At 37.1% G+C, this 24,301-nt stretch overlaps 1 long non-coding RNA gene across 1 annotated transcript; it reads left to right on the top strand.

Annotated features, from left to right (window-relative positions):
- The first annotated feature begins 1,995 nt into the window (after positions 1-1,995).
- LOC115267948 (uncharacterized) lies at positions 1,996-6,692 on the top strand. Its single transcript, XR_009998691.1, has 3 exons — positions 1,996-3,477; positions 3,534-3,841; positions 3,903-6,692. It is a non-coding gene; the product is annotated as an uncharacterized LOC115267948 (long non-coding RNA).
- Positions 6,693-24,301: the final 17,609 nt, after the last annotated feature.

Below are 24,301 nucleotides of genomic sequence, written 5' to 3'. Positions count from 1 at the left end.
TAGACTTTAAAAACTGAGTTCCAGAACACTTAGGATTATCTGGAATATCCCAAAAATTCTAAGAATGCTTTGTGACCTTTAATTATCAACCCCCGAGCAATCGCGCTGTTGTATTTTGTTCAACACGTTGAAATAATCTCGCTTTTCGTGCTCAGCATTAGCGTGGTGCTGACGGTGGTGGGCAACCGCTTGAATTACGGAAGGTTAAGTGAACATGATTTACTGCCTGTACGTCGACACTTATGCGACAACTGTGAGATGGAGTCTTGGATGGAGTCAACGAACCGGTTTAAACCAGTGTTGCAAAACTTCATTTCATTTAAACCAGTGTTGCAAAACTTCATCTCATTCATTCATTCGATTTCATTCAATCAGAGCACCTATCAAATAAGAAGCGAATCCTTGTCAATTGAATACATTGTCACTCGAATGAGTAGCTGGGCACGAAACACGAGAAAACCCTGCAAAATTCCGCCAGACTGAAAAAATATTGAATGTCGGGTCAAAGTTTGGTCAATTTTCATCGAATGTTGAGCCACTGTTGGACCAACATCGACCAAGTATTGGGTCCATGTTGGGTTTGGTGGCCAAAATAAAAATAGGTGAATGATAGGTTGATGTCGGGTTTGACGTCATCAATGATGGTAATAGCTTTAAACCTTTAAACAATAGCTTGGCAGTTTGTGTAACTTGTAGAAATTTTGAGTGACAGGCAAAAATCTTAAAATTTTGTCTTAAAATAATTCGTTGAGTTCATTCTTTAATATAAAATCAAGAAGGAAATTATTGAGTTAAAAGTTATAAAACATGGTTTTCATTTACGCGGATTTTTGAATTACCGCGATTTATTTTTACGCGGTTTTTTTACGCGGTATGTATGTATCCCCCACGTAAAAAAAACCTGACTGTATTCTTTTCGTAGTTATTTGCTCTGTTAGACCATCGGTATTGATGAGTGAGTGGAAACATTTTCTCCAGTGTCCTCTTAGACTACTTCCATATCTGTATTTCTACTCATTCGTATTATGATTCGATGCATCCGATGTATTGTTCATATATGGTCTTCATGCTAAATTTACTTACCTTACCGGTCAGGCTAAGGCCTGAGTGGCCTCTGCTGTACATACCGTCTACCCCCGTTGGTTTGACTTAATCTAATCTAAATACTTTTTAATTTGACTAGAGGAGGTTAATCTGCACATCATTCAAACTAAAAATGGTTCAAACGTCATTCTGCTCATGGAACGGAGTAAAACGGAACGCAGAATCAAAACAAAACAGCAAAAAGGGGGACCACCAGCGTGTTTTTCGATGCTCACAGGATTACTAGAAGTTCAAATTAAAAAAATGAACCCCGTTGGTTTGCATGAGGTGTCGTTCAACCCAACGGGGGTAGACGGAAGTAGCCGTCTCCATTCCACTCGGTCCATGGCTTTGTGTCTCCAGTTTTGCACTCTGCGAAGGGTCCGCAGATCGTTCTCCACCTGATCGACCCATTTAGCTCGCTGTGCACCAAGTCTTCTTGTACCGGTTGGATGACTCTCGATAACCATTTTAGTCAGGTTGCTATCCGACATCCTGCCGGCAACTACACGGGCATGTCTTGATCCATACTCTACATGTGTACGAAAACTGTTTTTGAAAATGTTGCTTCGTTATTTAATATAAAATCAAAACCCAAAAAGTGAGGAAATGCTTCCAGTTTCGCCTTAAACTGCTTATGTAGGGCAGCAAGCAGTTCAAATACGGGCTACTGTATGGCTTATTCAAATGCTTAGTGGTTATCTGAGCATCAAATCTTTCACTGAATCTACTGAAGGGCACTAATTAGTTGAAAACTTTTCTTGTTTCAATAAAAATTTACAAATGTAACAAATTTTAAACTCGCGGTAGAGATTATATGTAATATAACTTATAATGTATTTAAACTCTCTTGGTGGGCCAAAATACCTACACTACCCTGTATAGATGCCGTTCCGAATTCAGATTGAGACGGGAATCACACGAAACCGGTTTGGTTTGTTAATGAGCACAACTCAATGCGCTAGTGGGATACCGAGTTTGGTGCCTTTCCACTTTGATATTCTCAGCTTTTAACTGATCGGTGAACGCTCAGTTGCGTTCGAAAAGAAACCACGATCGGTCCGCTTAGTGGATAGATGAATCATCGAATTTGTCTGTAACTCAGTTCAGAAGTTTAATCTTGAAATGTGATGTTCTGCAATTTTTTAGGATGCAGTTTTTCCTATAATTTGCACCATGAACGCTATAAATCCAGCTCCCATGTTTACAGCGTAACAGTAGTAGGAATATAGCTTCCTTGGTGAAAATTGTAGGGAAACACCACCTCGAAAGTTAGTCGAACATCACATTTTAATACTAGGGGGATTCACCGCTGCGTAAATTAAAATTATTTGCGTATTGATTTTTTTTTTCATGAAATTGCGAATAAAATAATCAAATCCTTGTAGATCGTGTTGTTTACACCGAAGATCATTTACGCTGCGACTCACGCTGTTCAGTTTATCTCCCTATGAAGCTTCTGAAATGAGTTATTGATAACAGAGTCAAACGGTGGCCACGTGGTTTATAACATTTTTGCGCGAAGTTTAGAAGTTTTCACGGTAATCGGTTGGTCGGAGTAAGGAAGTCGTCGGTAGTTATCGAAAAGTGTCAGTGTCGCGATCGATTCGCCCATCACTATCCGATTTTTGTTTAATGGAACAGTGCATTTCCCGTACAAAATACGAAAAGAAAAAAATATACAGTCGGGTTTCCTATTAAACGCTGCCACTAACTTTACGTCCACCTTGTATTCTAGGCTGTCTTATAACCAATATAGTTCATTTTTTGAATGTGATGAGTCTATAGTAAGCACTAACTGTGCTAATGGAATGGATGTCAGAAAGCTGAGAAGTTGCGGTGGGCGTTAAGTGGGTGGCAGCGTCTAATGGGAGACTCGACTGTACTTGAAAACGATTTGTTGGATTCAAAAGATGTCTTCGAAGGTTTGTGAGGATATTTAAAGTACTGTTAGAAAAAAAAATACACTATCAGAAAAGAGTCAACAATTTCTCAGCTACGGAATTTTCATACCGTCTCAAATAACATTAAATAAGGTTAAAAATTTATTTATTTATTTGCGATTTGCGAAATGCCATCATACATCTTCGATGACATCATTTCAATCCGATAAACCGTTGTCGAGTTATAGTTTTTTGAAGAAGAAAATTATGTTTGTGCATATGTCCTTTTCAAAAGTTAGGTAAAGAATATTGCAAAAATACAACACGAAAAACATTTTCCGATAGAAGCTTATTCGTGAACAATATGCCATTTGAAATGGAAAAGGCCGCATGTGCACACGAATTGCATGCTCAACAGAAACCACGTCATCGACCGACATAGCGGTAGTCATTCCAGGGATGTACACGAAAAAAGTTGACACCCTCTCGTTTGTTTTACAATCTTTTCAAGGTATTTACTAGGTCAATAAGCTCAAAAATTGTTTCAAAACTCTACTATTGTTTTAGGTAACAAACTTGATCCTGTACCATGTGATTCAAAAATGAACGAGGGATGCCAACTTTTTTCGTATACAACCCTGCATTTGAGGCCATGGAATAGCCACATTATCGTTGTCGCGTTCGTCGCAATAAAATCATCGCTGGTCGGAGATGATCATTACCCGAGGTGCCCACTCCCTCCTTCGGTAACATGATCTTCTCTCGCTCGGATCCGGTTATGTAAAAATTTTGGATTCCGGATTGGATCATTAACGTTTTTGTCGTCGTTTGGGGAACATGGTCCAAAACGCCAACGTGGAATAAAACAACGCAGTGTAAGTATACAGTTCTAAAATATTAATGTAGATTTATATTGCGACATTTGCACCCATTTAGACTCGGCCCAAATGTATTATTATCACAGTCGAATTTTGCACATGCACATCCCAAGTAACCACAAGCATTATATCATAACATTAAAGACGAACGGGACGATCGAGGAAATATCAACCATTGCTCTGTAGCTACTAAGATGGTAATATCAGATTAAACTTTATATTTTGCAACAAAAACTTATCATTGTGAATGCGCACTTGCAGTGTGTATGCTGATTGTTTTTCAGCATCTTCAGTGCGATAGAACTCGAGACTACCATCTTCAAAATCACGAGGCAAATTATTAGAAAGAGAGGCAAGATAGGAAAAATAACACGGCGTCTCGTTTCACCTTAATTCAATCGTATAATAGTTTAGCTAATGCAAGATAACTTTTATTTTACATCTGTCAAGTAATAAAGCGTATAATCTACATTATGAAAGCATTGAAGCATTACGAGATTTTGACAGTTCTGTAAAGTTCTATAGGGCCGTTGTTTAATTCTTCATTGCATTACCATGTTAAAAGCTTTATAGTAATCAATAATGCAAGCATTTATTACTTTATATTAGCCTTTACTAAAGCTTCCATCGTTGTAAACAGAAAAATACGGCAGCCTATTTATTGCACCCATAAACAAATAGAAACGCTCCATAGAAAATCATAAATTGCTCCATAAAGAAAGAACATATGTTCCATGAAAATGTGAAATGTTACTCATAAATAATTGAAAACGTTCCATACTTTATAAAAAATGTACCGGTAAAACAAAAAAAATTTTCATTAAAAGTGAAATTTTGCACCAATAAATAATACTGAAATGCTCCATAATAAAATACAAATGCTCCATAGAAAAATGCAAACGCTCCATAAAAAATTGAAATTGTACCCATAGAAAATTGAATATTGCTCCATAGAAAAATTAAATTGCACCATAAAAAAATTTAAATTGCACCATAGGAAATAGATGAATTCTCTATAAGTATTATCAAACTGCACCATAGAAAATATGAATTGCTCCATGAAAAATTGAAAATCCTCCATAGATAGCATATTGTTATAATTTAATTCGGCAGGGCTGAATTGCTTTACATTGCACTGCTTTAGTGGTGCAAATGTTTAAAGTTATGGAGAATTTTCAACTTTTCATGGAGCAAATTGTATTTTATGTGGTGCAGTTTGCTAATACTTATGGAGCATTCATATATTTTTTATGGTGCAATTTCTACTTTTTATGGTGCAATTTAATTTTTCTTTGGAGCAATATTCAATTTTCTATGGATACAATTTCAATTTTTTATGGAGCGTTTGCATTTTTCTATGGAGCATTTGTATTTTATTATGGAGCATTTCAGTATTATTTATTGGTGCAAAATTTCACTTGTAATGAGATTTTTTGTTTTACCGGTACATTTTTTATAAAGTATGGAACGTTTTCAATTATTTATGGGTAATATTTCACATTTTCATGGAACATATGTTCATTCTTTATGGAGCGCTTTTTGATTTTCTATGGAGCATTTGCAATTTGTTATGGTTGCATTAACCTTTTGCCGAAGAATACCCCTCAGTTCGAAAAAAAAATGTAAATCATTTTTAGAAACAGAACCATTCAGAACAAAAGATAAACAAATCAAAATTTCATGGATTGCTGCGTAGCACTTAGATTATCATGCTCAGATGTTGCTGTTTGAAAATTTATATTATGTATGGTTTTTGTGGTTTCTGGTTACGATATGAAAACAATCAGATGCAGAGGGAACTCAAATTATGTGGGGTATTGGTTTGGGGCCGTTCATATACCACGTGGACAGCTTGGAGAGGGGAGTGGGTTAGCAAAAAGTCCACGCTTGTCCATGGGGAGGAGGGTGGGGGGTTCGTCAAATGTCCACATGGACAACATTGACATAGAATTTAGAAAACAAGAATCTACAAACGAAACAAATTATATCGCATTATTGATAAGGTTCTTTCATACATTTTATTTTATTATACATTGTCTTTTGATTGTAAGTTGCTTCTTCAAGGAAATAAATCATGGTATTGGTTCACGGACTAATTATTTTAAATTATCAGAATTTCTAATTACTTAGTTTCTTTCATCGAAGAATATTTTGGAGATTTCAAATCGAGTGTAGACCATGCAAATGTTGGTGTTTCAGTCAGAAAAATTTCATTGAAGTTCAGTATGGATTTCTCTAAGTTTCATATCAAATTTTTAAACTATGTATGTACTTCAAAGTTTCAAAATACATGTAGGGATTTGCAGGCTTATCTCAAAAACTTTGAGATGTTTCTAATGGATACATATTAAAGTCTAAAATTCAGCAATACAATTTAGTTTTTTTTGTAAGAATCTAAGAAATATAATCTTATCTCAACAAAAATCTAAGATTTAAAATTACCTTATCTCAACAAAACAATTAGACAATCATATATTGAACAAACATAATAAAAAACACCGTCTTCAACCAGAAGCTGTACAGACTGAACATTGAACAATCACTAATATTAGGCGATGGACATCACACGAAGCACACCTAGTGAAGAAAGTGAAGAAAGTGACGAAAATGTTTCACCAACTGGAGCGGGAATCGAACCCATACACTCACAAACATTAAGTTGAATTAAAAACAATGTTGAAAACTTGTAGGTACCTATTTTGGCCTATTTGTTTGTATTCTATGTAAAGCTATAGAATGTTTGTATTTTATAAAGTTTTCTATTATCTTTAAGAATCTATTTACGAAAAAAATAATTTGTTTACGAAGAAAAGAAAAACAATATAAATAAAAAAAACTTCAAAATTACTTTTTCCTTTTATTTTAGATATATATAAAAAAAATCTTTTTTTTTTCGGATGTCCACGTGGACATTGGTGGAGGGGGGTAGGGATCAATGAAAAGTCCACGCTTGCCCACTGGGAGGGGGGAGGGGGGCAAAAACCAGGAATTTTCTGTCCACATGGTATATGGACGGCCCCTTTTCTTGTTTTTCGTTTTTGCAGAAACCATTTTTGAACAAAATTTCACAAAAAAATGGTTTTTGCAAAAATGGAAAACATTTTCCACCTCAAAACAAATTCAGAAAATACCTTGATCCATACTCTACATGTGTACGAAAACTGATTTTGAAAATATTGCTTCGTTATTTTGTAAAAAATCAAAAACCAAAAAGTAAGGAAATGGATCCAGTTTCGCCTCAAGTATGCATTACGCTTCTCGAAGTTATTACAAGTCGCACGCACCTCTTCGTCCGGCATTTCATCCCAAATTTTTACCAAACGGTTTTCGAAGGTATCCAAAACCAAGTTATTCGCGTTGCCCAGGTTCCCTAGCATGTATTCTTATGAAAAAGGTCAGTAGGTTCAAATCGGGAGACGAAACCAGCTATCCCGATGAGCTGATGAAGCACGGTAAATTTTGCTTGCATCACTGTTCAACAACCACTGCCTTATGCGTCGGTACTAAGTCCTGCTGGAAACAAAAACTTTCTTTTCCAAACAGTTTCTTGGCACTAGGGAATAGGTGATCTTTGATGACGTGTTGTAAAAAGTTCTCTTGGTTGATTATAATGCCCCTGTCGATGAACAACAATGGTAATTGGACTTTTGTTGATATGGCGCCCCAAACCATCACCGCTGCAGCACTTTGATGTCGTTCAACCTCTCGTTTGTCGGCTGAAATTTCACGAAGACTTGCTTTATACAAACGATCATTTTGTTTATTCAGAGACGCTACCAAAGTAAAAAAATCGTCCCGAAAAAAAAAAGTTGTGAGCAGCGTGCAGAGTGAGCAGAACACGAGATCTGGCAACCCTGTCGAAAATATTCTCCAGTCATTCCGTGAATCCTTTGTTTCCAAGATCCCGTTTCTAAGTTTCCCGAAGCACACTTGTTTTCAATGCAATAGCATGAATGGCAACGTATGGCTCCCAAACTAGCGTATCACTTTCACGTTGCCACCCTGTACACTATAAAGCGAAATTAATGCTCTATATCCAGCGTCATGGTTACTTGGGATGACTTCACAGCGGATGACGTACACAAGTTCGCTTGAGTTCACGACAGGGTCATCTTGTTGGTGTGTTCGACTGTTTCCCGAAACTGTTTCGTGGTGGCTTGTCGGTCTTGACAAAAATAAAACACGATTAATTTTATTTTGTCCGACGTTTCGGTCCGTTTGGGATCTTCTTCAGCGACTCTGGAAATGTTTATTTATTAGTTGTAACATTTTTGACATTTAAAAAAAAACAATTTTTACCAATAGTTATAGTGTTCTCGTTCAGTGTGGTTCGGTAAAACCTGTATATGTAAGTACACTGGGACAAATTGCGTGGGTGAGAATTACGCACCACTTTTTGTATCCGACAGAAATTCAAACCGAAACGACAATTTAAGGTTCTACCGAACCACACTGGTATCAGGTATCAGAAGATCGGCTCCAGAGGCACGTTCTCCTCCATTTGGGAAATTTGTGCCATTGCCATGAACCCTCATCATTTACCTGAGGGAGAAAAGAAGAATTCCGGTATTCCCAACTAACATTTTTGCTGTATAAGAGTTTATGAGAGCTGCCTTCCAAAAGCTTTTGCTGCATAAGCTGTTATGCAACTACTTTTGTTAGTAGGGTTGTTTGTGCTGAGTGGCAGCCCAGGTGTCAATCTGAAGCTTCAGCCAACACTTGGATACCGGAATAGCTGGCTCAGGGCCAATGAAGTCATGTGATGCTCCAGTGCGAGCTAACTCATCAGCCAATTCATTTCCAGCGATGGGAGAATGACCAGGTACTCATACAAGGTGAACAGCTTTAGCTGAATTCAGCTCCTCGATTTGAGTTCGACAAGCGATAACTATCTTCGACCTGGAGTTGGCCGAAGCAAGTGCTTTAATAGCAGCCTGGCTATCTGAACAGAAGTATATTACTTTGCCCATTACGTGCTGCTGAAGTGTCGATTGCACTCCGCACATAAGAGCAAAGATTTCGGCCTGAAAAACAGTGCGGTGTCTACCAAGTGAGTTAGACTGATGCAGCCTTAGCTCACGAGAATAAACACCAGCACATGCTCGACCTTCGAGAAGGGAGCCATCAGTGTAACATACGATGCCGTCTGAAATACTTCTTTCCAGATAACCAGATGTCCACTCTTCCCGGGAAGGCAATTTAGTGGAAAATGTCCTATATGGACAATTACAAGCAATTGTAAGATCACTTGGAAGAAGGACAATTTTGTCCCAATTCCCCAAAAGTGGAAACAACTAGGTGTGTGTTGATGTGCGGTTCACAGGAGTTTCCTCTAGTAGACCGAGTACCCATAGGCGGTAAGTGCAAGAAAGCGCTTCTTGTTTTAGATGAATGTGTAGTTGGGCAACGAGCTTCGAGCGCTGCCGTGGGAGTTAAAGAGAACGCTCCAGACATTGTCATTAAGCACATCCTTTGGAGATGGCCTAATTTTGATTGAACCGTTCTCACTTTGCCCTTTTGCCACCACACCAGACATCCATAGACCAATATTGGTCAAACAACAGTGTAAAGCCATTTGATAAACATGGGTTTTGGACCCAAACTTGTACCAAAGGTTCGCCGGCATTGCCCGAAGGCCATACAAGCTTTCTTGATTCTGAACTCAACATGAGGTGTCCAGGAAAGCTTGGAATCAAGAATGACTCCAACGTACTTTACCTGATCAGTCACATTGATTTCAGAATCAAAGAGACGTAAAGATCGAACACCATAACGGTTTCGCTTTTCCGTGAAAAGAACAATAGATGTTTTACTCGGATTTACCGAAAGGCCATATTGGCGACACCAACCCTCAACTACCTAAAGAGCTTTTTACATCAGGTCGAAAAGGGTGGTGATACACATACCAACTAACAATGCTAGGTAGTCGTCGGCAAAACCATAAGTAGGAAAACCGCTATTATTGAGTTGCCTCATTAGCGTATCTGCTACGAGATTCCCCAAAAGCGGTGACAAGACTCCCCCTTGAGGGCATCCACAAACACTCAATTTCCTAATCCCTGCTAGACGCAATGTCGAGAAGAGATATCGGTTTTTGAGCATTTGATGAATCCAATTGGAAATCATTGGAGATATACCATGACCCCGTGCGGCTTTCAATATGGCATCCAAAGGCACATTGTCAAAGGCACCCTCGATATCTAAGAAAACACCCAAACAAGATTGCTTTTGAGTGAATGCTTTCTCGATATCGTAAACAACCTTGTGTAAAAGAGCCACAGTGGACTTACCAGATTGGTAGGCATGTTGGCTCACATGAAGAGGCACGTTGGCCAGCATCGATGATCAACAATGCGTTCTAAGCTTTTCAGAAGAAAAAAAGGTCAATCTGATAGATCTGAAACTCTTTGCTTCTTCATACGACGCACGATCCACTTTCAGAATAAACTTTATAGTAATATCCCGCCAGGATTTGGGAATATACCCTGTAGTTTTTTTGAAACATGTTTGAAATAATCAAATCCCTTCTGAAGCAAAATAGGATAAATCCCATCTGCCCCAGAAGATTTGCTGCAAAGCTATTAAATGCCCATTCAATCGATTCTACCCAGGTAACCAATAAGCAGTTAAAATGGCATTAATTTGGCACTATATGCGCCTTAACAGCAGGTCATAAAATGCTAATCTGCCGTATATGCGGCATTAGTGCTAATTAAATGCAGGTTTTGGCCCGATATACGGCTGATTAAATGCTTATCCCCCAGATTGTCAAAAATAAAAACAAATATTTTCCCCTGCCCATTTCACGGATTTCCTTTTTTTTTCACTCTCCTGTGGAACTTTTGAGGCATGGGGCCCGTCCTGAACTGCTGTTTCTTTTTTTTTTGCTGTTTTCGGCCAAATCGGGATTCGATCCCTCGATCCTCGGGTTGACGTTGGTGCTGAACCGCGCTACAGGTTAAGCTATAGATGATCAGATAAAGCGCGTTGGATTTTTAATCTATTTAAGGCATAAGTATTACACCGGCAGTTGCTTCGTTTATAAGCTCGGCAGGTGATGATTATAAAATCGATCACAGGAAACCAACCGTGAAATTAAAAGGCCAAAGCATGTTTTCACATTGGTTTTATTCGTTGTTACCTATGATTGACTCGACATGCGAATGATGATGGCTTCTACAGCCGTGGCACGTAAATTAGAAAGTGGAAATGTGTTGTGGTTCTAGCATCACTCATCTGTCTTAGCAGTTTCATGGCAATAATGTAGCAGTTATGATGCCTGTTGCCCAAAACATTCCGTGCATTTGAAATGCTGTGCAACTGCTGTCAGATAAGTAGCATTTGAATTGTTATTATAGGGCAGTTCAGCAGTCGAACTGCTATGATGCGGCAGTAAGCAGGCGAAATGCAAATATAAAACAGAAATACGGCTTATTCAAATACTTATTGGTTACCTGGGTCAAGTTATGATACTCCGAGCCGAAGCACATCAGGTTCATCCGAAGATGTAATATCCACACAACCGGGGAAGTGGGTACTGAATAAACATTCCAAAACTTCTTCATCAGAGGAATAGACATCACCATTTGGCAAACGAAGTTCGTTCACTCGGAAATCCTTAGATTTGGCGAGGATTTTATTTTACCAACTGACTTCACTCAAACTGGAAACAAACTGTACAAAGGTTTTTCCAGCCGGATCGTTCAGCAAACCGGAGAGCTTTCCTGTAGGCCTTGCGAGCCGACCTGAAAGCCTCCGAACCAGCTGAACGTCGTTTGTTCCAACTCTTTCTACATGGTTTCCTGAGTTTCGCCAGATCAGAGTTCCACCAAGGGGTTCCTCTTGTGATCTTCACAGACCGTAGAAGGCATGCTTCTTCAAAAGCTTCCATGAGGAAGATCGTTGTAGTATCAACGGCATCATCTAAACCACTTGGAGTGTCAATGAATGAATGGGCGGTTGCCTATGTTAAGTAATCCAAGATCTGTTCTTCTTAAGTATTCCATCAAACTGGAGCCTCTCAATATGATGTCTAAGCTGCCCCAGATGATATGGTGAGCATTGGCATCACTGCCAACAATTAGCAGAAGGCCTTTTGAAGTGCAGTATGCGATGACTTTTTTTTTTTTTTTTTTTTTTTTTCCTTCTAAACCATAGGGGGATAATCTGCTCAACAGACACCCTAACAGAAGGTTAGGGTAGTGTAGGTCTGACAGGCCGTCTTCTACAACAAAAGTAAAATCCAGGACTACTCTCTCCTCGTACCCACTAAACCATTCCTATGGTCGCCAAACCCTACGTCTCTCCGGAACCACCAAGAAGGTATTGCTTCAGAGAGGGGCTAGTGCAAAAAAAAAAGTATGCGATGACTTGCTTGAAAGCATCCGTAGGAGTGGTTCATCATGCGATAAATAAAGCGAACAATAAACGTATTTCCTGTTGTGGTTTCCAACAGATACATCGATTGTGATAGCACATACATCTCTAGTAGTTAGTTCAGAGATGAGTGTAGCAACGATTACGTTGTTGACAAGCACACATGCTCGAGGCATGGCACGCGAGTTTGCCATTTCCTTTTTACTGAAAGTAGCAAATACCGGATTCACAAGGTTCCCTAGATAGAAATTCCCCTTACGAAAGTAAGGTTCTTGAACTTGGGCCTTGGGCTGTACCATTTTACATAAATCTGCATGGGTTGATCGTTGCTGTTCTTTTGTGCTGAAGATTGATCTGAGCTATCCTAACCGTAGCCACTACCCAAACTAGGCAAGATTAAACAATCACAGCACACAAAAGAACAGCAACAATGCGCCAAAGGCGAGGATGCACAGAATACACTGTGTAAAACGCATAATGGTGAAAATTTAAACTACTATGCTACGAAGGCGCATCATCGCACAAGTCGTGCCTACTACGGGCTCCAGAGGAAGCTGCGGTCTTAAAAGATTCACCCACGCACCAAATGCACCATGTACAAGACGCTGATAAGACCAGTGGTCCTCTACGGACACCAGACATGGACCATGCTCGTGGAGGACCTGTAAGCACTCGGAGTTTTCGAGCGACGCGTGCTAAGGACCCAACATCCAGGAGGTGGCTAAAGCCGGAAGGATACGATGGGCAGGGCATGTTGCCAAGTGTTCGCAACAGATCCGGTTGGCACAAGTAGGCGTGGAGCGCAGAGAGCACGATGGGCGGATTGGGTGGAGAGTTACTTGGCGAGCATCGGGCGTAACTGAGGATGGAGTTTTATCTTGAATTTGAAACAATTCTAAATAAATGAATGTATTCCATATTTAAATTATTTATGGTGGTTTTTGTAGCCATTTCACCCTTATTGGAGAGCTTTGATTTTCTACAGGGCATTTTCAATTTGCCATGGTTGCAATAGTCTTTTTGTCATTTTGTGATATCTATCTTTTGTTGTGTGCACCTGAATTAACGCCATGCATGTTTTTTTTCTTCTTTTTCTCCATTTTAGTGAAGTGCTTATTTTGCTGCATCAGTGATAAGTCTCATCGAGCATAGTGAGAAAGTGAATGGTGAAAGATCACGCTCTTTTTTGTTAGCAAAAGCTCATGAAGAGAGTACGAGCAAATAAGAGCTAAAATCAAGAAGTGAAAAGCTGTGTTTTGGCGCACACAAGGCGCATATAAGGAAGATTAAACTGTGAAGAAAGGTCATCGAATTAAGAGTGATTTGGTTGTAAGATCATGTGTTGACCTCTACCGTTTGTCTGTTGCTGTTGGAAAAGCTGTTGTTGCTACAAGAGATAGTTGCTGCTGCGGTTGCTGTTAAGGGTTCGCTGCAATTGCTATGCGTGGAAAATCATCGCTGCTGTTGTTGCTAGCAGAATAAACCCTCGCTGTGCTGCTGATAGTTAAGGGTGATAGGAATCACTCGCTAGCTGGTAATTGCCAGTTAGACATTCAAGGTTAGTGAAATCTTTGACTATTATCTTTGTGACATTGAAATAAATTTGTAGTTTTTATAAATATTTAGTATATTTTTTCTTTTGTGTTTTGTTTACCTGTGCTGATCAAAAGACGAAATTGTTTACTTTTACCCAGCTCTAAATTTTATTTTTCTGATTGCTTCCTTCCAAAAAACGTTGTATAATTTACTACGGTAAAGTCTCAGGTATATGAAAGCCACGGGTATTGGCTTTTCGTAAAGTGGTAAAAAGTTTACATTTACACCAAATTTCATTGAAAAATTCAATTATTTGTCAATCATGATTTTAATCATAGTTTGAACCAATTTTAATCTAGATTTGAACTACTGGCGGCAGCAGCTCGAGAAATTCCCACAACAGCCATTTTCATGCTAAACAACTAAAAATCACATGGGTCAATTCTCATAACTATTTTTCAGTAAGCAGTGGAATTTCAACTCAGAATGCTCGTAGTTCTTCAGGAATTTGGAATTTTCCATCTCTCAAGAGTAAACAAAGCAGCCACTAGCGCAGTCTGCAGGCCAACACTGGAAGCTCGCTCTCATTCACTAGTTCAAATCTAGATTACAAATGATAGTGTAATAATTACGTAATCCAAGTAATAATTACGTAAATTTGATAATTTTATGACAAATAATGCGGGATAGGTATTATTCGGTTGGTCGATTCTACGATAAATTTGCTTTCAATTAACGTATTCACTTGTTGCGTGTGATAAAATGCGTGAGCTGTACGAGCAGTGGCGTAGCTAGGAATTTGGGGGCCCGGTGCGGTACCAAATTTGTGGGCCCATGATAATACATATTTTACAATGTTAAATCTATTCCCCTAACTCTCAAATAAACACGCCGTTGTAGTTTGTACAAAGCGTTAAAAAAATCTTGACTTCTCAGCATTAGCGTGATGCTGGCAGTGGTGGCCAACTGACTGACTTCTGTATTCCTTTAAGAATTTCTTCGAAGATTTCTGCAAGGATACATTCCGGAGTTCCATCAATGAAGGTAATTTTTTTTTCTAAGAATTATGACATTTTTTTAACAATTTATTTATGAATTGCATCAAGTAACCCTTTATGAATTCTTTCAAAGATTGCTTTATCATTTTCTCTGAAAAAATCTTTCTTGAATAATAATTTGCCTTCAAGAATGTTTCAAGTAATTCATGAATGGGTGTCATTGAATATTTCTTTAAACACTCTTTCATGTATTCTTACAGTGTTGTCTCCGAGGATGTTTTCAATTTTTTGTTTAGAATTTTTTCAAACATTCCTCCATAGTTTCTATCAGGAGTTCCTCCAAATATCCCCTAATTGATTTTTTCACGGATGTAAATCATTTCTCCATTGATTTATCCAAGAAGTTATCTAGGCATTTCCTCAAGTATTCATTACTTATCTTGGCATTCCTTTGAAGATTTCTTAAGAATTTTTCCAAAGATTCTTTTAGAAATTTCTCCAAAGATTCCTTGAAAAAATACTGCAACGCTTTTTAAAAAAAAAAATCTGCGAGGGCTCTTCAAGGAGTTTCACTAAAGTTTTATTAAGAGATTCATCCTAGAAATCCTCTAATAAATTTCAAAAGAATCCATTGAATAATATTTTTTTAAAAAATCTACCAAGGATCCATACAGAAGTTCCTCTAAGAAAATTCTGAGAGGAACTTCTGTTGGAATTCTTTTCAAAAATCCTTCTGGATTTCTTCCAAAGAATTCTTCAGAATTCATCTACTCTACGAGTTCCCCAAGGATTTCTTCAGGAATTTTTGCTAGCATTCCTCTAAGAACTCTTCTAAAAATTTCTATTGTGACTTTTGATCAGACTTCTTAGAAATTCTTTCGAAAAACTCTCATTCTCATTCCGAAAAAAAAAACATTCAAGGTTACCTTCAACATCTCAGTCAAGCATTTCTCCAGGATTTATTATTGATTCCTCCAGAAGTTCCTCTGAAATTTCGCCCAAAAAAATCTTCGAGGATTCCTGGTAGGGTCAACGTGTCTTAGTAATCCTACAATCCCAAATTCATCCTAATCGAAATCAAAGCAATTACCGCGCCGATTGATTACTTAATTTTTGTTATCTTTCATGCTCACTTCTAACAACAATATAAGAAAGCGCTTCATTCCTTTGTTTTCAGTAGGATGAAAATAGGAGCGTATATGCTTACATAATAAACGATTTAATAAGATAAAATCAAATGATTTCTTCAGAAGTTTCTACAAGGATTCCTCCTAAGACTGTTTTGCTACTTTCTTCGCAAATTCTTTAAAAATGCCTAGAAGCATCTTTCAAGTGATTAATGCAAGTTTAAGATTTCATATTGGGTACCCATCGAGAGTTCTTCAGGAATCACTTCAAAAATTCCTACGGGATTTTTTCCAAGAATTTTTTAAATTTTTCTTCAAACAAATCTTTCAGAATTTCTTGAAATATCTTATTAGGAACCTCTGCGAAAGTTTTATCAATCGGATAAAGCATCATTTGCTTAATTTATTCAATAATTTCTCCAAGAGCTTTATAAAAGATTACTTTTGGGCTTTTTCCAGGGATTGCTTTAGGAATTTTACCAAGGATTTATTGAAAACTGTAAAAGAATTCCTTCAAAGATGCTTTAGAAATTCCTCCAAAACTTTCTTCAAGAGTTTTTCCTAAGATTTATTTATTACTTCATCCAATACATTCTCTTGCGATTTCTTCAATGATTCAACTGATTCAAATAAAAAAAAAAATGAATTCTTCCAAGAATTCTCACAGAAATTCCCCAAAGAACAGAGGCAAATAAAAAAAATCTTCTGGAATTCCTTGTGTTTTTTTACGAAATTGTTTGTGAACTTCCTTAGATTCTCGGAAATTCCTTAGATAATTCGTTGAGATTTTCTTCGGCCGTTCCTTGTTTTTTGTTTAATTCGCAAGAGTGTATCTAAAAAAATCTCAAAAGTAACAATAGACGGAAATCCGTTAGGAATTATCAAATGAAATTTTCACAGGAATTACCAAAGATTTTTTTGAGAAATTAATGGAGGAATTTTCTAAAATTGCCGCCTCAATTTACGAATTAACTAAGGAATTTTCAAAGTACCTGCCTAATGAATTTCGAAAGAAACTATTGAAAGAATTATAAAAGTCAAGTATATTGGCAAAGGGACTGCCAGTGAAACTTCCAAAGAAATTGCTGAAGGGGAATATCGTAGGGTTTGCCTGATAAATTTCTAGAGCTATTGCCCAAAGAATTTCGAAAAGTTATGTCGTAGATATCTTGAAAAATTGAAAACCTAAATCAATTTTGAATATTAATGCCCAGAAATTTTCGAACGAGTTACTGAACTAAATTTCAAACGAACTGCCGATATAGTTTTCAAAAAAAAAAAATCCTAAAAACCCCAAAAATAATCTTACAGCAATTTTAGAATCAAATCCAATAAAAATGGCTAGAAGGATTTCCAAAAGCTTTGTGAAAAGAAAACTTCACCAAAGGTAATATGGAAGATTTCCACGGGGTAGCTCACAGGAATTTCACCGTATGCATTCCCAAAGTAATTTTACCAGAAGATTTTCCAAACGAATTGTCAAAAAAAAAAAAATCGAGAAGTTGTAAATGGAATTTCCAAAGAAATTTCTGTAGAAAAAATATTCTGGAGAAGTTCGCAAAGCCATTTCTGAAGCATTGCCGAGAACTGATCAAAGAAGTTTTCAAAGGAATTGCCTAACAATTTCTCAAAAGAATTGCCGTAGGAATTTTCAATGAAACTTGTAACTGAGCTCCTAAAAAAATCTCGATAGTTTTTACCAAAGGAAGTGCGTACACAATAACTGAGACAATTGCCAAAGAATTTCTTTAAAAATAATGAAGGATGTCGAAGGAGTTTCCAAATAAATTTTCAAAGATATTCTCTAACGAATGGGCCTTTTCACTTGACGCCTTAAATCAGCTGATTTCTCGGGCCATTGACAGTTCTCCAATGAAAATGACAGTTTTGCGTTTGTGCCTTTGTTCAGCAGTTGTAAACAGTGGCATACACATACCTGTCAGCTGAAACGGCCTATTGCTGCACGGATTTCCAAAGCAATTACTGAAATGGATCCGCAAGAAATTTCCAAAGGAAAATTCTAATAAAACAATGTAAGAGGTCTTTCAGGAATTATCAATAAAATTCGTCCAAGAAATTTTATTGGATTTTTTTCTGAATTCTTAAGGCGTTCTTCCGAGGTTTCCATCTATTGATACCATTAAAGATTTACTTAGCGATAACACCAATTTCGTTCGAATTTTCTTCACGAAGCTTCTAAGATTTTTTTCTAAGGATTTCGTCAAGCATTTGTTACAAATAAGGAACTCCAAGAACTGTTTCTTAGATAGCTTTTACGATTCATCTAGGAATAACTTCAAGGACTTCTTTACAAATTCCTCCAAGATTTGTTTCGAAAGTTGCTACAGCGTTTCTGAAGAAATTTATATAGGGTAAGTGTTCCAATTATGGTTATAGTACCAATCATTCACCATAGTTGATTTTCACCCTAACGGTGTAAACCAACAAGAAAACACAATTGTGAACAACAAATCACGTTCACAAAAGATGGTTGCACTTATTTAAACTTCACATTTTGCTCAAATTATGGTAGAAATAAATCATTTTCCTTAAAATTTCGGCTTCCTTGCACCCTTTTTTTTTTTTTTTTAAAAGTAGTTATGGCTCCGTTTCTATATTTTTCCTGTAAAGTGTTGAAACTTAGCTATCTTTTCACATATTGATGACATTCGTTGGTCTTCTCGTTATTTTTGTACACATAGTTTTCCTTAGTAGTGCCATAATTGGTACATCCACCCTATTCCCAAGAATTCCATAAAGAGTTACTTAAATATTTCAACAAACGATTGCTTTGCGGCTACCCCACATGATCCCTTGAGCAAATTTCCAAGAGGAATTCTTTAGGAATCCTTTTAAGGTTTGTTTTTAGAAATGTCTGTAAGAATTCTTTTTGCAATGCCATAAATGGTTTTTCTTGAAGTCCTTTCAAGGGTTTCTTACGAAGCATTGTTCAAGCATTTCAAAGATTTCTTCAGAAGTTCTTCCATTTTTTTTCAATTGCCCTTTCACGATTCAATCATGAATCCTTTAAGAAATTCCAGAGAAGACTTCATTTTCTCCAAGGATTTTTTCAAGCTACGTTACAAAGATTCCTTCAGGGATATTTCAACGTTTTCCTTCAGATAACCCTGCAAAGGGTGAACACATTCATCTCCAAAGGATTCCTGCACAAATTCCCTCAGGGGGTCTTAAAGAGATTCCACCAAGGCTTCCATCAGAAATTTCTCCACAGAAATCTATAGAAATTGTTTTGCAAATCAACATCAACGAATTTGAGAGGAATTCTTTGGGGTTTATGCCATTGATTTCTTTGAAAAATAATCTAGGCATTCTTCCAAACATTCCTTTGCCTTCAAAATTTCTTCAGGAATCCTTTACGTGATTTCTCATAGTACTTCTAGTAGTTCTACTACTACTACTTCACAGTACTGTAGTAATCCGTCAAAAATGAAATAAAAGATATCTCCAAAATCAACCCAATGATTCTTTCCAAATGCATCTTAGAATTCATCTAGAAGATACTTCAAGGATTCCTTTAAAAATTCCTACAAAACTTCCTGCAAGCATTTTTACAAGGATTCTTTCGGAAATTCTTCCAAAATTCCTACAGAAAATCTCACAAGAATCCATTCAAGAGTCATACCTGATCGAGCATATGATCTCAGAAATTCATCAAAAGGATTTTCCATGAGGAATTCCTGCAAGATTCCTTCTTGTAGAAGTCTCTAAAAGAATCTTGGAGAAATCCCTTAAGGTTCATCTGCAGAATTCGTTGAAGGACTTCATGACATAATCCTCGAAGAACTTTATGAAGGGATCCAAAGAGGTATTCCTGAAGGAATTCTTGGAGGTATTCCTGAACGAATCAATTCAAGCATTCCAAAATCAATGCTTAGAAGAATTCCTGAAGCAATCCATGAAAAAGTTCTGAAGTAAATCTTAGAGTAATTTTTGTAGAAGTCTCTGAAGTAACTGCTAGATAAATCGTAATACATATTCCCGAAGGCAATCTCGCAGAAACCCCCTCAAGGAATACTTGGGATGAAATATTTCATGTAATCGTTGGATACATTGATTTCACTTATTCTTCATACGAAAGCAAAAAAAATCGACAAATTATTTTTATTACGGTTTTGACCTGACATGTGTTCAGATCTTAATTTTCATAACTGCTGCCCCTGAATTTCAGCTGCTACCTTAAGCTTAGTCAACAACTATGTTTGGTCCTGTAATTAGGATACCAGGGACGTTTTCACAATGCTCATGAATTTTACTTCCATATCGATACTGAATTTCGTAAAATTCAATTTAAATTCTAACATATTTTTCTTTTAATTTTGGGGCCATCTGTGTGCCCCATTCCAAAAAACTCTTGATAATCACGAAGGGGCCCCCACATACCTATTAAAGTTTATTAAATTGAAATTTAAAATTAAGTTCTGCGAAGTGTTGAACTTCTAGGAATCTCTCGCTATTTAAAGTACTTTATTCAAACTAGTGTTAAAAAACCTTTCTTGATTTGGAGGCCCCCTGAAATCGGGGGCCCGGTGCGGACCGCACCCATCGCTTGCTACGCCACTGTGTACGAGTGCACCGAAAATGTGCTTCCTCTGGGCTCTGGGGGAAATCGCAGTGCTTTTTTGATTACTTATTTTCAATGAAAAAAGCTTCATTCAATGATTTTAAAGCCAATGCCACCAGATGATTTCAATTCGAACACAATTGGTGCTTAAGTCGTCTGTTTTTGAAACAGATCTAACATAGGGGCAGTGGGACACAAAAAGACATTTTACTCCTGTATACTTTTTGAGTTCCATTTTAGCAGTAGAATAACTAGCCACAGAAGTCCAATGTCGCGACTATTCGTGTGACTAACATCTAGTTTGCAACGCCCTTACAGCGTCAGTAGCGGTACTAGAAGTGTCAAATAAATTTTGTTTACCAAAACAAATGATGCTCTTTAAGCTGAACACCTCAAAACAATCAATTGTTGCAATAAAAGTTATTAATTTTATTTAATCGGAAAAGTGACTACAGCGCCATTAGAGTTCTAGTGTATTTCTATTATTTTAGCCCCATATCAACTGTGCAAAATTTCAGCTCTATCGGAGTTACTATGTTTTAGCGCCAGCCGTTTTAAGTTTAAATATTACAATCACGTAATTTTATCGATCAGGTGAGGCTTCATAACTTTTTCCACGAACGTAGCATCGATTTGCGCACTTCGGAGTTCTGATTCCTCGTGAAATTTTCTACAAAAATTATGCATCGACTTATTTTTAGGGATCTACGGATGACTCCTAGCGATTTTTCTTTGCAGAAGTAAAATTCCCCCATAGAAAATCGTATGAAAAACGTAATGAAAAATGGCGGGCGCTAAAATATAGTTTTTCCGATCGATGTGAAATTTTGCACAGTTGATATGGGGCCAAAGTGGAACTCAAAAAGTGTACAGGAACTAGAGTTTTTTTTCATTTTTTTTGTATTTTCCCATATAAACCGTGTACCAGGCTAAGGGGAATAGGTTGAAGAAAGGTATTCATACCCTAGGCACAGAGAACAGTCATCCAAGCCTATAGAAAATTTTCTCGAATGCTGTGTAAGGATTCTTTTTTTTTAGCGTTGACAACACTAGCGTCAACTATGCGGCAAATTGCCACAGTGAGTGGTGAGTACGCATATCTAGATAAGCTTTATATTCACCACCGACAACAGCGTGTGAACTTTGCGACAGCAGTGTCACCACGATGTTGCCACTTGTGTTGCCATTTCAAATGACCGTTAAATTCCTTACACAGCTTTAGAACTGGACTTGGATGTCTGTTCTCTGTGCCCTAGGTACTTCTGTATTTGTTATGTACACATATTAATCATAAGTCAACATTTAGAAAAGAATGAAACGAACTCACCATATTTAATGCTGTTAATCCATCTTTTTGTTCACTATGGGGGACCATGGGTTTGATTTTGTTTTTTCTTCTGCTTATTCAATTCATGCATCCCCAAAAGGCGAAATAAGTGCTCTTCCTTTCAGTAACTGTTTTCACTTTTCATCCGTTGTCAAAGTCAAACCCCATTAACTTTGGAGGAAAAACGCGTCCAAAATCACAATCACAGAATTTCACCAATTCAAGATTTTTCATTGTTCAAAATCACACAAAGAAACACCAGAATAACTATTGGGAACAGCCAAACAACTGATTGAAAAACAGGCGCGATACGCCAAACGTCAATGAGTGCCGGACTCTCGATACAAACAATATTCACTAACCTTCATTTGCATTTCTCGGATGGATTACCACGGCAAGAAACATACATTAATTGCCTTAAAACGAACACACTTCCACAAAACAAGCTAATCGGATGGCCTACTACCACTTCAGCTGACGGAAACGAGAGAACGCGTGCGTAACCAGCTTAAAGCAGCCGTCCGCGCTCACGGTTCGTTGGTATCTACCTGAATCCAAAGTGTGCCGCAAGTTGACCGTGATCGTGATCCCCCGACGAATCCCTTCGCGCGATCGAGCGTTGAATTTGCAATGAAAAAGAGAGAGAGAAGAAGAGCGATGCCAATTGATTCGCAATCGAGAGAAGATCCAAGGACGATTCATTCAACTCCACTAGGGAAAAGAGGGGCATAACGCCCCCGCTAAGCATATGTGGTCATCAGGGATGCCAGATGATTTTTCCAAAAATCTGTATCAGAATTTTAGAAAATCTGTATTTGTCTGTATTTAGAAACTGTGACTGAAAGCCAAAAAACACCAAGTTTCCGTAAATCCTGTCAGACCCCGTTAGAAATCTATGGGTTCAACATGTAAACAACATGTTTGTGCCCCGAATTTTGCATGAACATTTCTATTTGTAGTAAGTTTTCACTAAACGGTGTAAATAGCAGAACGTTATGGTTTTGAGTAGTAAAATAAATATGTCTATTCTTAATAATTCTTAACTTATACGTTGCCGGATTTCTGTGAAAATTTCTCCAGGGATTCTTCCAAGAATTTTCCCTGGGAGTTTCTCAAAAAATATCCTGAAACTGATTCACGGGTTTCCGCAGAAATGCTTTTCGAAAATCCTCATGGGATTCTTTAAAGGATTAAAAAGAAAATTCCTTCTAGGATTGCTACATAACCTATGCTTGTATTTCTTAATATATTTTTTTAAATATTTTTGGGGAAATTCCTCCAATTTTTTTTCAGGAGTTTTTCTATAGCATTTCTCCAAAAATTTATCAATGAATTTCTCCAGGGGTTTCTCCATGAAATTCTTCTCACGTATGTTGAAAAATGCAATTCCAGGAGATTTTTTTCTTTAACAAACATTCAGAGATTCTTTCAGAAATTTAGAAACTTTCAGTTTGTGTGAAGAATTAGCCTAAGTTAAAATACACAGAAATAGAGAGACTGTAAAAAAATATCTTCAAGAATCGTTCCGAAAATTTTTGCTTAAATTTCTACCTAAAGGGTTACTACTTTTTTTCTGAAATTTTCTAGGGATTTTTTTTGGAAATTCCTCAAAAAATTCTCGAAAGATTTTTCTGTAAAGTTCCTCCAAGAGTTTATCCAATAGTTCATTGAAGTATTCTTCTAGGCATTGCTTTGGATTTGTTCAGACCTTTCTTCAGGGATTTTTTTTTTAAATTTTTTTCCAAAAGATTTTCTCAACAATTAGTTCTGCATTCTGGGAGAATCTTTTGGAACTACTAATAAAATTTATTCAAAGATTTTTTCTAGAAATTTTTCAAAGTATATTTGTAGAGGGTTCTCCAGTTCTTGTAGGTTTCTCAAAGATTCCCTGAAAAATCTTTTTTTTTTATTTCTTTATTGGTTCTCTGAAATATTCTTCCAAGACATCTCTTCATCAACTGCACGAGTTTTTTTTCGATGAATCCTTTAGAAGTACCTCCAGCGGTTCTTCCAAGGATTCCTTCAGAAAATCCTCCAGGGAATCTTTAGAAACTCAATGAAGGATTTCTTAAAAAAATCCACAAGTACCTTTGTCTGCAATGTCTGCATTTTTTAGGAGATTTTTTTATAGAAATTCCTCCACGGATTTTCCAGGAATCACTGCAGAAATTTCTCAAGGATTCTTGCATTGATAGAGTTACTCCAGAAGTCTATCAAGATTTTTTATCATTTTTTCAAAAAAAAAACATGAAGGAGTTTCAGCAGGAATCACTGAACGAATTTCTCAAAAAATTTTGGAGATCCCTGGGAAGAGTTTCCGAACAAATTCCTTTAGGATTTGTGAATAATTTACTTGAAGAATTTCAGAATTTTTATTTTTTCTGGTATACTTCATGAAGGAACTTCTAAATTTTGAAATCTTGATGAAATCTCTGGAGATAAATATATCTTCATATACGAATTTCTAATGAAATCTAAACAGAAAATTCTGAAAGAAATCTAACTCTTAAG

This window comes from Aedes albopictus, chromosome 3 (genome assembly GCF_035046485.1).
Source record: "Aedes albopictus strain Foshan chromosome 3, AalbF5, whole genome shotgun sequence".
In the NCBI taxonomy this organism is placed as follows: domain Eukaryota; kingdom Metazoa; phylum Arthropoda; class Insecta; order Diptera; family Culicidae; genus Aedes; species Aedes albopictus.
Note: the sequence above shows the minus strand (reverse complement) of the source record. Positions and strands in the feature narration are given on the sequence as shown.